We start from the raw sequence: 16,220 nt of genomic DNA, 5'->3' as shown, positions 1-16,220 counted from the left end.
CCTTTGTCCCCACCCACCCCCACCGGGACCTTGATTGGAAGATTGATCTGTATGGGTTACATAGGTCTCTGAAAATCAAGGAATTCTTTCAACACCAACACACCAATATGCCGGTCTACAAAACCCCTACTGTGCACAGAAAAACGTCGTTTGACCCTGTTTCGTCGAATGCTTCATTAAAGACTTTTAATCGCCTGCTTGATACAGCAGTTACCAAATTCCATGCAGCTCAACCCACAGTTCACTCTAACTTGACCAGAGCAGAACATAAAGCTTTACAAGATCTGTCACAGTACCGGGATGTCATCTTCCGCCCCGCCGACAAGGGGGGCGGCATTGTTATACAGGATTCCACAAAATATATTTCCAACATTGACCTTCTTTTACAGGACCCGACCACTTACCACCTGTTGTCCCAGAACCCCACGGAGGGATTCAAACGTGATCTGGATGCTGTGCTTTTGGAAGCCCACCAAGCTGGACACTTGGACAATAAAATGTACAAGTCACTACTTACCCCTTTCCCTATCACTCCAGTGTTATATACAATTCCTAAACTTCACAAAAATCCTGTGGACCCGCCCCCTAGACCGATCATTTCAGCCAGGGGGTCTTTACTCCAACCAATTTCACAGTTTTTAGATCAGCTAATTCAGCCATATATTATGGAACAACCTACGTTCCTGAAGGATACCACACAACTTCTCAATAAATTGAACTACATCAAAACAACACCAACTAATATGCTGTTATGTACCTTGGACGTCAAAAATCTCTACACGGTGATCCCTCACGACAGTGGTTTAGCAGCCATGGAATTGTTTTTGTTTCGACACCATTTTGATGCTATTCCCATCCCTTTGTTTCTGACATTATTGTCCAAAACCTTAAAACAAAATTATTTCATGCATAATGAACAGTACTTCATTCAAACAACTGGGTGTGCGATGGGGTCCTCAGTGGCCCCATCGTTCGCCAATGTATATATGTTTCAACAAGAGGAGGAATTCTTCTTCTCATCAACGGAGACGGTCAACAAAATAGCACTTTACACACGATACATAGACGATCTGTTAATTCTTTGGACTGGTACAGAACAGGAACTTATCACTCTCATTGAACACATCAACACAGCAAATTCACCTATCAAATTTACGTATCAGATTAGCTCCACAAGTATTAATTACTTGGACGTCACCATTGAGATCAAAGATAACTGCATTCACACCAAATTATTTTCAAAGCCCACGGACCGCAACACGCTTCTACACCATAGTAGTTGTCACCCCCCTGCACTTAAACGTGGTTTACCTAGATCACAAATGCTTCGGGCAGCACGAATTTCGAGTGACCGTGCCACTCTAGTTATGACCTTGGACCATATGATCCAAAAATTTGCCCATAGAGGCTATAAGTTACGTGAGCTCAAGCAGGCCAAGGATGAAGTTCTCAAGGTTCCTAGAGAACAATTGCTCTACAAAGTCCCACAACAGCCATTACAATCTCGGATCCCATTTGTCACCCGGTTTTCAACAGCTAGTAAAGTCCTTCCTCGAGCCTCTAAAGGCTTATGGCCTATTGTGTCTGGTGATAAAGATCTACCTTGTTTCAAAAACACCTCCCTGATGCCCAGTTACAAGAGGGGACCCAATCTCAGGGACCTTCTAGTGAAAACAAATATCATCCCAATTGTGAATGCTTCCACGCAAGTAAAAAAACCAGGATGCTACCGATGTGCATCCTGCACGACATGCAAATATCTGGAAACAGGTCATCATTTCAACAACCCACACACAGGCAAGCAATATAAAATTAGACACGTGGTTACATGTACGACATCATTCATTGTATACTCCATAATTTGCCCATGTGGCTTACTATACGTTGGACAGACAATTAGAAACCTTAGGGACAGGATGGCGTTGCATAGATCTGCCATCAAGGCATCACTTGATGGCAAGCCCGTGGACCAACCGGTTACACGCCACTTCAAATTAAAGGGCCATCCACTATCCAGCCTGAGATATAAGATCATTGACCACATTCCGAGTCCTGTGAGAGGGGGCGACCGCCACACAGCATTATCCAGATGCGAATCCAAGTGGATCTTCCTTTTGGATACACTATCACCAAAGGGACTTAATGAAAAATTCACTTGGAATGTTTTTCTATAAATTGTATCCTGCTACCAGTCGGTCCCGGTTCTATTACGCTTTCCTCCATCCCCGTTCCTCTTCCTCCCCCTCCCCTCCTTTCCCCCCCCCCTTCCTCTTTTTCCTTCCCCACCTCTTCCTGCAATTCCCCCCTCCCCCCTTTTTTGTTTCCCCTCACCCCTTCTTCTGCCCCTCTAAATAACCCCCCCTTGTGTCGGGGTGCAGCAACCCAGCTGGGATCCATTCTAATTGCCCATCACCGTTGGCCAGCTTATTTTGTTTTATTGTACCATTTGTCACCATGTATGCACTTTATTCCCTTGCTGCATATGCTGTAACAGCCACGATTCGGGCTTTTACTTCTTTATATATTGTATCTGAGCACTCAGCTGAGCATCAGTAACCTCCATTTCTCTATATGCTTTTAATAGCACTACACTTTCATTCACTATTCACCCTCTGGGTGTCATACATTCCGTCTATCACAACACGTGACGATCTTTGTTTACATTCTTTCACAGATCGGACGGGTCTCCCCGGCGCCTGTTTGCGCTTCGTTGCTTAGCAACGCACACGTCAGCTATGCGCCGCCGGGCGTCGCACCCGGAAGTCCCGGACACAGACGCTGGGAACACCTGTCTCTGCTCTGCTTTATAAGGTGAGTGTTTCACTTGGTACGTTTGGTTCTTGCTTTTTGCACATCACATTCCACATGGGTTACCTTACCTGAGGAAAAGGCTTGTAGCCTTGAAACGTCGTAAGATCTCCATGTTTTTTTAGCTTTGTTTTTGCACTTTATTGCCATGTTTTGCACATAAAAATCTTTTTAAGTCCTTGGAGTGCCGCCTCTCGTCCTTCTCCAGACACACCTGAGCCACAGGTGGGAAAGGCATTGAAACTGCATTATTTCAAGGAGGGCACCCAGGCAGTTGCATTGTTGCACAGAGTGCCGGATCAGCATATTATCAATATTCTATTGGGAATTGGCTTTGTTCCCTACGTATCAAGGCACCCCAGTTACACTCTATGCAGGGTAACTACAGAAGGATTTCTTTTGCTTTTTATTTTTGCACACCTTTTTTTGCATTTACTGAACCAATCAGTGAGTCCACTCCTTTGTTGCCTTAGCTGAAGCTGTCTCAGCAGCGAGTTTTGGGCCCTAGTCTGGATCTCCTCATCGGTTGCTATGACATCTCCCACTGCTTCGGGATCTCTGTCATTCATTGAACTTAAACAACATCTGGCAGAGACACTCAGTTACAATGAAGAACAAGCTTCACAGATCCTGTTTGGCACTGACCTTAACGTTCAACCAGAACCATCTTCTACTGATGAGATCTTCCAGATCCTCCTTAAATTACGTAATAAGGAGACCGACTACCTCCTACATGGAACATCCTTATCGGACTATTTCCGAGCTAAAATGATCCCACGCGGCTTCAGGATTAGAAATATGCCAACTATTGGCCGTAATAGCGCAGATTTTTGCCGCAAATGGATATCCATTCTCAACAAGTGTAGCTCAGACCTGATGTTACTGGTCATTGACGAGGCACGCACTATTCTAACTGATACCAGATCTAAACTTGCGGCAGCCACCTTAAAATTTAAACCTCAACTTGAAGATAAGAGACTTCAGGCACAATGGGACCGGTTGGAACAACAGTGTAACACCTATAGACAAGACCTGTTGAAATTCAAACAGAAGAAACTTACAACTGTCCAATCTGATTATGAAGAACAGAGGGTGTATCGGTGGCTCAATGGCACAGATCTACCATCCCGCGCTAGATCTCGCATTTCTTGGAAAGATAGAACTCCATCATTTAGGAGGAACCGGTCACAGTCGAATAGTGACAGCGATTTTTTAGTCACAGACTCGGAAGACCCTCAGATAACACGGACGGTCCCTTTAGCCAGGGCCACACGGTCAAAAGTCGACATGCGCGACCAGGAAGAACGCGACGTGGGGGCCAAAATCAAAGGATCTTCCAAGCCTCCCATCAACAGAGGGAGGAAGTAACGTTCAATCTATCATCCCGTACCTTTTCACCCCTTGAATTAAATGTGTTAAACAAAGGATTATCCTTTGTCCCCACCCACCCCCACCGGGACCTTGATTAGAAGATTGATCTGTATGGGTTACATAGGTCTCTGAAAATCAAGGAATTCTTTCAACACCAACACACCAATATGCCTGTCTACAAAACCCCTACTGTGCACAAAAAAACGTCGTTTGACCCTGTTTCGTCGAATGCTTCATTAAAGACTTTTAATCGCCTGCTTGATACAGCAGTTACCAAATTCCATGCAGCTCAACCCACAGTTCACTCTAACTTGACCAGAGCAGAACATAAAGCTTTACAAGATCTGTCACAGTACCGGGATGTCATCTTCCGCCCCACCGACAAGGGGGGCGGCATTGTTATACAGGATTCCACAAAATATATTTCCAACATTGACCTTCTTTTACAGGACCCGACCACTTACCACCTGTTGTCCCAGAACCCCACGGAGGGATTCAAACGTGATCTGGATGCTGTGCTTTTGGAAGCCCACCAAGCTGGACACTTGGACAATAAAATGTACAAGTCACTACTTACCCCTTTCCCTATCACTCCAGTGTTATATACAATTCCTAAACTTCACAAAAATCCTGTGGACCCGCCCCCTAGACCGATCATTTCAGCCAGGGGGTCTTTACTCCAACCAATTTCACAGTTTTTAGATCAGCTAATTCAGCCATATATTATGGAACAACCTACGTTCCTGAAGGATACCACACAACTTCTCAATAAATTGAACTACATCAAAACAACACCAACTAATATGCTGTTATGTACCTTGGACGTCAAAAATCTCTACACGGTGATCCCTCACGACAGTGGTTTAGCAGCCATGGAATTGTTTTTGTTTCGACACCATTTTGATGCTATTCCCATCCCTTTGTTTCTGACATTATTGTCCAAAACCTTAAAACAAAATTATTTCATGCATAATGAACAGTACTTCATTCAAACAACTGGGTGTGCGATGGGGTCCTCAGTGGCCCCATCGTTCGCCAATGTATATATGTTTCAACAAGAGGAGGAATTCTTCTTCTCATCAACGGAGACGGTCAACAAAATAGCACTTTACACACGATACATAGACGATCTGTTAATTCTTTGGACTGGTACAGAACAGGAACTTATCACTCTCATTGAACACATCAACACAGCAAATTCACCTATCAAATTTACGTATCAGATTAGCTCCACAAGTATTAATTACTTGGACGTCACCATTGAGATCAAAGATAACTGCATTCACACCAAATTATTTTCAAAGCCCACGGACCGCAACACGCTTCTACACCATAGTAGTTGTCACCCCCCTGCACTTAAACGTGGTTTACCTAGATCACAAATGCTTCGGGCAGCACGAATTTCGAGTGACCGTGCCACTCTAGTTATGACCTTGGACCATATGATCCAAAAATTTGCCCATAGAGGCTATAAGTTACGTGAGCTCAAGCAGGCCAAGGATGAAGTTCTCAAGGTTCCTAGAGAACAATTGCTCTACAAAGTCCCACAACAGCCATTACAATCTCGGATCCCATTTGTCACCCGGTTTTCAACAGCTAGTAAAGTCCTTCCTCGAGCCTCTAAAGGCTTATGGCCTATTGTGTCTGGTGATAAAGATCTACCTTGTTTCAAAAACACCTCCCTGATGCCCAGTTACAAGAGGGGACCCAATCTCAGGGACCTTCTAGTGAAAACAAATATCATCCCAATTGTGAATGCTTCCACGCAAGTAAAAAAACCAGGATGCTACCGATGTGCATCCTGCACGACATGCAAATATCTGGAAACAGGTCATCATTTCAACAACCCACACACAGGCAAGCAATATAAAATTAGACACGTGGTTACATGTACGACATCATTCATTGTATACACCATAATTTGCCCATGGACAGACAATTAGAAACCTTAGGGACAGGATGGCGTTGCATAGATCTGCCATCAAGGCATCACTTGATGGCAAGCCCGTGGACCAACCGGTTGCACGCCACTTCAAATTAAAGGGCTATCCACTGTCCAGCCTGAGATATAAGATCATTGACCACATTCCGAGTCCTGTGAGAGGGGGCGACCGCCACACAGCATTATCCAGATGCGAATCCAAGTGGATCTTCCTTTTGGATACACTATCACCAAAGGGACTTAATGAAAAATTCACTTGGAATGTTTTTCTATAAATTGTATCCTGCTACCAGTCGGTCCCGGTTCTATTACTCTTTCCTCCATCCCCGTTCCTCTTCCTCCCCCTCCCCTCCTTCCCCCCCCCCCCTTCCTCTCTTTCCTTCCCCACCTCTTCCTGCAATTCCCCCCTCCCCCCTTTTTTGTTTCCCCTCACCCCTTTTTCTGCCCCTCTAAATAACCCCCCCTCCCCCCCCCTTGTGTCGGGGTGCAGCAACCCAGCTGGGATCCATTCTAATTGCCCATCACCGTTGGCCAGCTTATTTTGTTTTATTGTACCATTTGTCACCATGTATGCACTTTATTCCCTTGCTGCATATGCTGTAACAGCCACGATTCGGGCTTTTACTTCTTTATATATTGTATCTGAGCACTCAGCTGAGCATCAGTAACCTCCATTTCTCTATATGCTTTTAATAGCACTACACTTTCATTCACTATTCACCCTCTGGGTGTCATACATTCCGTCTATCACAACACGTGACGATCTTTGTTTACATTCTTTCACAGATCGGATGGGTCTCCCCGGCGCCTGTTTGCGCTTCGTTGCTTAGCAACGCACACGTCAGCTATGCGCCGCCGGGCGTCGCACCCGGAAGTCCCGGACACAGACGCTAGGAACACCTGTCTCTGCTCTGCTTTATAAGGTGAGTGTTTCACTTGGTACGTTTGGTTCTTGCTTTTTGCACATCACATTCCACATGGGTTACCTTACCTGAGGAAAAGGCTTGTAGCCTTGAAACGTCGTAAGATCTCCATGTTTTTTTAGCTTTGTTTTTGCACTTTATTGCCATGTTTTGCACATAAAAATCTTTTTAAGTCCTTGGAGTGCCGCCTCTCGTCCTTCTCCAGACACACCAGAGCCACAGGTGGGAAAGGCATTGAAACTGCATTATTTCAAGGAGGGCACCCAGGCAGTTGCATTGTTGCACAGAGTGCCGGATCAGCATATTATCAATATATATATATATATATATATATATATATATATATATACATAGTAAATGCAGCTGCTCCGCCACTCCACGGAGTCCAAGGCTGGACTGATGCTGCTCTGGTGCCCTCCCCAGCCGGGGACCGGGTAGTAGACAGCAAAAGATATGAGGCGGCACTCAGAGACTTTAAATTCAGAGATATATTTGTGCAAATGGTGCAAATGGTCACATCAACGTTTCGGGGACCTAGTCCCCTTCTTCAGGATAACAGCAGTGCAAAACAAGAGTGTTTAAGTAAGGTTAGAAACACTTACCCCCTGGCCCCATACAGTCACGCGCTTCAGCGTCTCCCTCGGGCCGCCCGATCTGGACTTCCGCCCGGCTCCCCAAGCGCCTCAGCGGGACCGGAAGTGACGTCACGGGATCGGTTACTATGGTGACGCAGCTCGCTCCCGCGACGTTACTTCCGGTCCCGCTGAGGCGCTTGGGGAGCCAGGCGGAAGTCCAGATCGGGCGGCCAGAGGGAGACGCTGAAGCGCGTGACTGTATGGGGTCAAGGGGTAAGTGTTTCTAACCTTATTTAAACACTCTTGTTTTGCACTGCTGCTATCCTGAAGAAGGGGACTAGGTCCCCGAAACGTTGATGTGACCTTTTGCACCATATGCACAAATATATCTCTGAATTTAAAGTCTCTGAGTGCCGCCTCGTATCTTTTGCTCTATATATATATATATATATATATATATATATATATATATATAAATCTTTCTATAGATGTGTTTAGTTATATTCTATAGTTCAATGTTTTCCAGGATTCCCCTGTTGTTTTATATATATATATATATATATATATATATATTTATTGTGTACAAAAAGGTGCAAATGGCGCTACAACCCAGATACTCTAAAACCAGATACCCCCAAATGGTAGATTACACATTAAAGAGAAACAATAGATAAATTAGTGAACACTCCCAACTCAAATGGTGTCGCAACCAGATTTAAAAAAAGTCCAATTCCCAGGGGAACTTAGTTTTCAAAATTGTTCTAGTGGTAAATCAGTTGCGCCTTCAGTGTTTGTGAATAGTTCATTACAAATCCTTAGATGACAGTTAAAATATGCGTACCAGACATACTTAGAACAGTCGCCTTATATAAAGTGTCTTTGCGTCGGGGTATCCCTTACTTGTACTGACTCTCCATTTCAATCCCTCCAGATGTTGGTGTGGAGTTTGTACGTATATGCAAGACAATGTATCAGTAAGCTGCTCTTAGAAAGTGACAAAGTGCTGCTTTGTGCAAAAATTGCAATTAAAGTGAATGTGTGCAGAAAAATGCTCTAAGTGCTTGTTCAAATAAATATGGATGAAATAAAATAAATGCAAATATATTGCTGACAGTGTGCTAGCCCCCTTTTTTTTCTTAGGTAATGTGCTTAGATACCATTTATTAAGGGTGCAACACCGTATATCTCAGTGATTCAGAGGAGATCAAAAAAGGTATATTTATACGAAGCACTTACATATAGAATTGCACTAAATTGAATGATGCTGCCGTCATTCCGTCATCAGACTTATGTGCCTTAAAAAAGTCCCATGCGGGAAGGAAAAAGCCTCTGATAGTGTAGTATCATTTAAAAAACATTTTAATAATACACAAAGTGACAGAAAAACATATAGATGGACTCGTACAATTTAAAAATGCATATGAGCTTATCTGTTATTTCCTCAGATAGGAGCGGAGTGCCGGAAGGTGTCCAACGCGTTTCGTCCCTTAGTTCATCTCTGGGACTTCCTCAGGGGTTCACTGATACATTGTCTTGTATATACGTACAAACTCCACACCAACATCTGGACGGATTGAAATGGAGAGTCAGTACGAGTAAGGGATACCCCGACGCAAAGACACTTTATATAAGGCGACTGTTCTAAGTATGTCTGGTACGCATATTTTAACTGTCGTCTAAGGATTTGTAATGAACTATTCACAAACACTGAAGGCGCAACTGATTTACCACTAGAACAATATATATATATATATATATATATATAAAAATATCCCCAAAAATGTGGGATTTTGGATAAGGGATACTCAACCTGTATATATATATATATATATATATATATACAGGTTGAGTATCCCTTATCCAAAATCCCACATTTTTGGGTCCCCTACTAAGATAATGACATGTGTATTATATACATTATCTATAAATATATATATTTATAAATAATATACATAATATTTATGTTATTATCTTACTAGGGGACCCACAAATTTGGGATTTTGAATTTTGGATAAGGGATACTCATCCTGCGTGTGTGTGTATATATGTATGTGTATATATATATATATATATATATATATATACAGTGTATATATATATATATATATATATTGTATACATACATACATACAGAGGCAGAACTCTGGGAGGCAACGGAGTCATCTGCCACCGGGCTCCTGCTCTGAAGGGGGGCACCTCTCCTCCCATTCCGTGACACCATTGAATTAAGTTAATTGATAGCTGCCGCTGTCTTTTCAGTGTCCGACTTCCTCACTAGTCCCTGAACCTTACAAATCACACCCTCTTTATTATACTGAATATACACATTTTGCAAGTGTCATACCCAGGATTAGAAACCACGACCTATTACACTGGAATCAGTCACTTTACTGATGAAGCTGTTTGCTCCTGTATAGGAAATATGACAATTTTAACTATATGAAGTTACTTCTCTGACAATTACACGTAACTTCTACTTCATATAGTTAGAATTTTCATAGCTCCATCAGTAAAGTGTCTGCTGTTAGTGTAACAGGTCATGGGTTCTAATCCTGAGTATGACTGCTAAGAAATGTGTGATTTAAAATAAAAGACAATTAAATGTATAAATACAGTATATAAATGTTTTTCAGAACACACGCACACATACATACATATATTTATCTTAATATAGGAAGTAGGGGGGCACCAATATATATCTTGCCTCCCGGCAACTGGGACAAACTTACGCCACTGCATACATACATACATACATACATACATACATACATAGTATATACACACACCACAGAGGAAACCCCCCTGACTAAATCCTGTGTTTGCCACTGTAGTCTGCTTGTATTTAATATTTTTAGATCAGAGTTATAAAATTTCTCATATTGTTAGTGATTTGAGAGGAAGTTGCAGTGTTGATATTAAGGCAACAAGCGCAGAAAATGAGTTTATAGCAATGAGAATTCCACTTACACAGCAGCATGTTCTGTCCATCTCCTCTGCAATCCAGTTTTCTCAAACAAGTACTGTACTGCTGTGGTATCTTCATTATTTCAATTACTATCCAGTTTCCCAGCATGAAATGTTCCCCATTCACTTCTTCTCTTTACAAAATATTCTACTCCTGCACTTTGTTGAATCCATTAATGTATTAGGCCCCTGTGGCAGTGAAGAGGTGAAGAGAAATGGAATTACTTTCTATTTTTATCACATGGGTATTAGTACAAGTACTTTAAAGTCATAAAACAGATGTGGGTCCCCTGCTTGGTGTTCGTTCCACATAGTGAGCAAATGGGCCACTAGAAATTACCCCCCTCCCCAGTGTGGGGTGTCAGCAGAAAAATGCAGGCAGAATATGTTCATAACATAAAGTGCACTTTTCATTAGAATGCTTTTAGCCAGGCATTACCACATGACACTGCTAGAATTGTGTGAAGTTGTAGCAGAAATTTGGGTGAATCACAGCAGAACAAGCTAAAGTTTCAGCCATGTTATCTTCGAGTCTTGCCGAGAACGTCACTCTGCACTGTGGAGTTCATTCAGATTTTTGACGTAATTGCCAGTTTGAGCATTTTTGCTTCTTGCAGCTTTTTTTATTAGTGTGCTTTCACATTTATCCATGTAGTGTAGTACATTAAGGGCGTGTTGTAGCCGGGGAAAGATGGCTGACAAAAAGTCACCTTTGTGCCTGTTTCATACTCACCTACTTTGAATGTCTCCTCTCCGGGAGAAGCCTGGAGAGGAGACGCTGCAGGAGATTTCCGGGGGCGTGGCCGGGCTGTGACATCATCAAGCCCCGCCCACATTATGAAATTTGCGGGTCCGCGGGAAGGAGGCGGGGTTAAAATGACGCAATTCAAATCCTTTTAACCCCTTCCCCACTCCACGGTCCCGCAAACTGAGGAGAGTATCTCTCCATCCTGCCCGCATACAGGGGGAGATGTACTAAGCCTGAAAAGTGATAAATATCACTGTGATAAAGCACCAGCCAATCGGCTCCTAACTGCCATGTCACAGGCTGTGTTTGAGAAATGACAGTTAGGAGCCGATTGGCTGGTGCTTTATCACAGTGATATTTAGCACTTTTCAAGCTTAGTACATCTGGTCGATTGTGCTGGACTGGCCCACAGAGGCACAGGGGAAACCAGAGGTAGGCCCCACTGTCTGGGGGCCCTCCTCCTACTCTAGAGATCAGGTTCTAGACTGTGCACTCAAAATTATACATTATACATATGTAACCTTGTAGTGCACAGGACTATGTGGCAGCTGGCCACACCCACTCTGGAGAGTGGCCGCACCCCTAAACATGAGCCCCTACCACTGCATCACCCCGGTGGGCCCTTCATGCCCCAGTCCGACACTGCCTGCATCACTAGGATGTGAGCAGGATGCGGGAGACCTGCCTACTCTTCCGGGGGTGCGGGGAGCTGCCCCATAAAACAGGAGTCTCCCGCAGCTTTCTGGGAGAGTAGGCAAGTATGGCCTGTTTGGAGTGACTAAACTAAAACCCTGGTGCAGTTTTCCAGCTGGATATGATGATGATGATGATGAAGTCTAATTGGTTAAAGTCATGTCCATTAAAGCAAATTAAGTTAAAAGTGAGAAACTGTTATTTTAATGCAAAATGACACTATATTGAATACATGTTTTACAAAAATAAAGTATGTTTGCTAATCTGTTTGGGACGGGGAAGGCTGTCCATAGTATTAGTGTTGTTTATAAATATTTATATATATTTGTGCTTTGTTCAATTAGCATTTCTCATACTTGAATGGAACTCAGTACTTATTATCTGCACTCTCCAGCCATTTCCGGTAATGTGTATGCATTGTGCACTGCGATTTTAGAATTATTTTCCTCCCAGTGATGTCACACTTGCTATCATATTGCTGGTGCATCTGTTTCTGTTAATGGCATAGGGCATACTTGCCTACTTTGCCGGAAGCTTCGGGAGGCTCCTGTTTTTTGTGGTAGCCCCCCCCCCCCCCCCACACACACACACACCCCCCCGGAAAAGTAGACAGGTCTGCCGCATCCTGCTCGCACCCTAGTGCTTTGGGCAGGATGGATTTGCGGGACCGTCGGGTGGGGAAGGGATTAAAATTACGCAAATTGCTTCATTTTAGCCCCGCCCCCTTCCAGTGGGGCTACATTTTCCTCGGTGGGGGCGGGGCTTGATGATGTCACAGTCCGCCCCGCCCCCAAAGTCTCCTGCAGCGTCTCTAATGTAGGCAAAAATGGCATAGATGACGTTTATCAAGGTTTCACAACTGCGCCTGTGTGAAAATGTTGTGGATATTATGTTGAAAAAACGGAAGGAGAAGGAATACAATATGAATAATAATATTTAATCTACTACCATAAGTATTGTAAAGCCATAATTTGCATAATGCAAACCAGTGGAGCCAAAAGAAAAAATAGTAATAAGTAAGTATCATGAAAATAAAAAATAATAAAAAATCCGTATGCTATAGGTAAATGTAAATGAGAAATGAAAATTATGAGTCCCAAAAATGTGGTGTGAATAGAGTGTGGCGTCCCACCTCTTTTACACCTTGATGTAGTTCTGTATTGAATAAAGTAACACAGTGGAAATGGAAGTTCTGAAATGACAGTGGAATTACGGATGCCGTGCAGAGAGCGATGACTTAATCACGCACCGCACAGTACTGTACAGCACCGCACAGGCACCAGTAGCAGATCTTGCCACGACGGCGGTGCCCTTCGGACGGCGGAGGCGGTGCCCCGGGCAAAAATCCTGCATGCCCGTAGAAAGATCCCCTACTGGTCCCTGTCATTGTGTTACTGGCAGGATCCAGGTGAGTGAATGCTCAGTGAGTAAAAGTCAGGGCAGCATGACTGTATTGGAGGAGAGCAGACATACTTGTATGGTAGAGAAGGAGCTGTCTGGTAATATAAACCCATACAGGATGATAAACTGGTTCAGTGACAACGATGGGTCATGCCTGTATGGGTCTGGGACTCAGGGTCGACAGCACAAAGGTCGACACACTTTAAGTCGACGCCAATTGGTCGACACACCTTAGGTCGGCATGGACAAAAGGTCGACATGGTCAAAAGGTCGACCGGAACAAGGTCGACATGGAAAAAGGTCGACATGAGGTTTTTATGTTTTTTGTGTCGTTGTTCCTGTCGACCTTTTGACCATGTCGACCTTTTGTCCATGTCGACCTAAGGTGTGTCGACCAATTGGCGTCGACCTAAAGTGTGTCGACCTTTGTGCTGTCGACCTGGAGTCCGGATACCGCCTGTATTACGGTAATAGAAGAACTGGCTCATTGATTATGATATCAGGCAATATACATGTCTGTTAGAAGAGAATCTGTCTGACAGTTGACTATGGAGGTGGTTATGCTGGCTCAGTGAGTAAAAGATCATTCCTGGATGTCTGGTAAAAGAGAAACAGTCTCAGTGAGTATGATTATGGCAACATGCATGTCTGGTAGAGGAGGAGCTGTCTCAGGGAGTAACTCACCATAAAGAATGATAAACTGGATTGGATGTCATATGGAGCCCTAGGATACTGATAAAATAAGATGACTTGTAATGCCGGAATTGTTGTTCAATAACAACAGGAGGACCACGTGTTGCCTACTTGAGAATGTAACAATGGGAAACAAACTTCATCTCTCTCTATCCCATTCAATGCAATTATATAATGCAGAGATTGTTGAGCAGACGTCACATTAAATCAAACCTTATAACTCACAGTGCTAATTCCTCCTGTCTATCATTATAGTCTGATGTGTGGATAAACTCTACCAAAAGTGTTACATTTATATTCACATTATTCCTGCATGTGTTGCATCCAGTGATTAGTGTTATGTGTGTGCTTGTATTTATTATTTAGTATGTTATTTATATAGCATGCATATTCTGCAGCGCTTTACAGAGAATATTTAATCACAATCATTATGGACCCGCCATTCACCAGCGCACTTTGCATCACTAGAGAATTGTTTCCTATCTCTTCCTCTACCATTTCATATCTTTCCTCCATTGGCAAGCTCATAGAGACTTATCCAAAGCGACTTGCAGCTGTAATTGCCGCAAAAGGCGGCTCTACATAGTACTGACTTTAGTGGGGTGAATAGTTATGCACGCTGAAGTTTTCTGTTTTTTTTTTGTCCTACTGTATTTGTTGTTTGCGTCACAATAAAAGAAAAAAACATCTTGAAAGTTGTAGGCATGTTCTGTGAATGAAATGATGCAAACCTTCAAACAATCCATTTTAATTCCAGGTTGTGAGGCAACAAAACATGAAAAATTCAAAGGCGATGAATACTTTAGCAAGGCACTGTATATTGGTGCTAAACCCCAGTGTACTATGCTATTATTTTTTCTGTGACACAGCCAGTCAGACCACAGTGTAATCTCATGCACGTATTGTGGGACAGTGTTGGTGAAATGAAACCGCAGTGTTGGATTTCTATTTCTGACTCATACCTGTATTGTGTGACACTGTGGGTGCAGGTGGTACCACAGTAATATATTTAATTTTGTACTCATACATGTATTGTGCAACACTGTTGGTGAAATTAATCTGCAGTGTTAGATTATTATCTCTGATTTATATACATATTGTGTGACACTGTAGGTGAAAGTAAACCATAGTGTTAGATTATTATTATCTCTGACTCATACATGTATTGTGACACTGTAGGTGATACAGTTTTTGTGCAAATTGTGTTGTGTGCTGTACCCCACTTAGTTCGTGTTTGTTGATAGATATGGAGGACAAGCAATTGAGAGGAGAGCAGGAAGCACATACTAGTACTGCAGGTGCTGCCACCCGTCATGATGGTACAAGTGTGTCAACATAATCTACTAAGGCCGATACACAAGGGTATAGATAGTTTAAGTCATGGCATATAAAATCAAAGAAAAGGTAAAAGTTGGATTAGTAAAAATTGGATTAGTGCAATAACCAATAAAAATTGTTGTCTATGCAATAAAAACCATGACCAATACCCTCAATCATTACATTTTTAGAATCAAATAAATGTAATTAAATTACTAATCAATTCTTCCTTCCACTACATACATACTCAACCTCCCTTGGCTCCCTGATCTAGTTTTTGATAAAGATCTGTGTCAAATTTGGCTGAATTTGGTTTCGTTATTTAAAAAAAAAAAAAAATTACAAAAATGCTAAAATTACATGATTTGGCCTGTTTTTGTTCCTAGAGTATTATTAACCCAAATAACATTAATTTCCAGGCATTTCCAGGCAATTTGGACGACAGAACAGACAATGAAAAATATATATTGTACAATATATATTTTTAGATCCTGTAATCGTCTGTACAGATTATTTTCAGCTTTAATATAGGATCAGTTCCTGAAAGACATCTTTGACCTGAAAAAGGATCCTGTGGCTCTCTTGCTTGGAGTAGTTTGACAACAATGGGTGGAGTGCCTCAGGTTGCCTTAGGCAGCTTTACCAAGATTTAGTATGTACCATGTAAAGAAATATGTATGTTTTTGACCAATATATACAACTAATTTTTGTATTAATGAAGCATATTTCCACTTTATTGCAGACATCCTGGCAGAAGGAGAGTGACGGCTGCGGCTCCCTTATAT

General features: G+C 42.6%; 1 long non-coding RNA gene across 1 annotated transcript in view; it reads right to left on the bottom strand.

Annotated features, from left to right (window-relative positions):
* Nucleotides 1-10,786, bottom strand: part of LOC134980516 (uncharacterized) — a 59,911-nt gene extending 49,125 nt beyond the window's left edge. The window contains exons 1-2 of the long non-coding RNA XR_010190422.1: nucleotides 10,587-10,786; nucleotides 9,025-9,183 (exon numbers count right to left, since the gene is read on the bottom strand). This is a non-coding gene — a long non-coding RNA (uncharacterized LOC134980516). The remainder of the gene's footprint in view (nucleotides 1-9,024; nucleotides 9,184-10,586) is intronic.
* Nucleotides 10,787-16,220: the final 5,434 nt, after the last annotated feature.

The sequence above is a fragment of the Pseudophryne corroboree genome, chromosome 12 (assembly GCF_028390025.1).
Source record: "Pseudophryne corroboree isolate aPseCor3 chromosome 12, aPseCor3.hap2, whole genome shotgun sequence".
In the NCBI taxonomy this organism is placed as follows: Eukaryota; Metazoa; Chordata; class Amphibia; order Anura; family Myobatrachidae; genus Pseudophryne; species Pseudophryne corroboree.
This window is presented reverse-complemented; position numbering and strand designations above follow the sequence as displayed.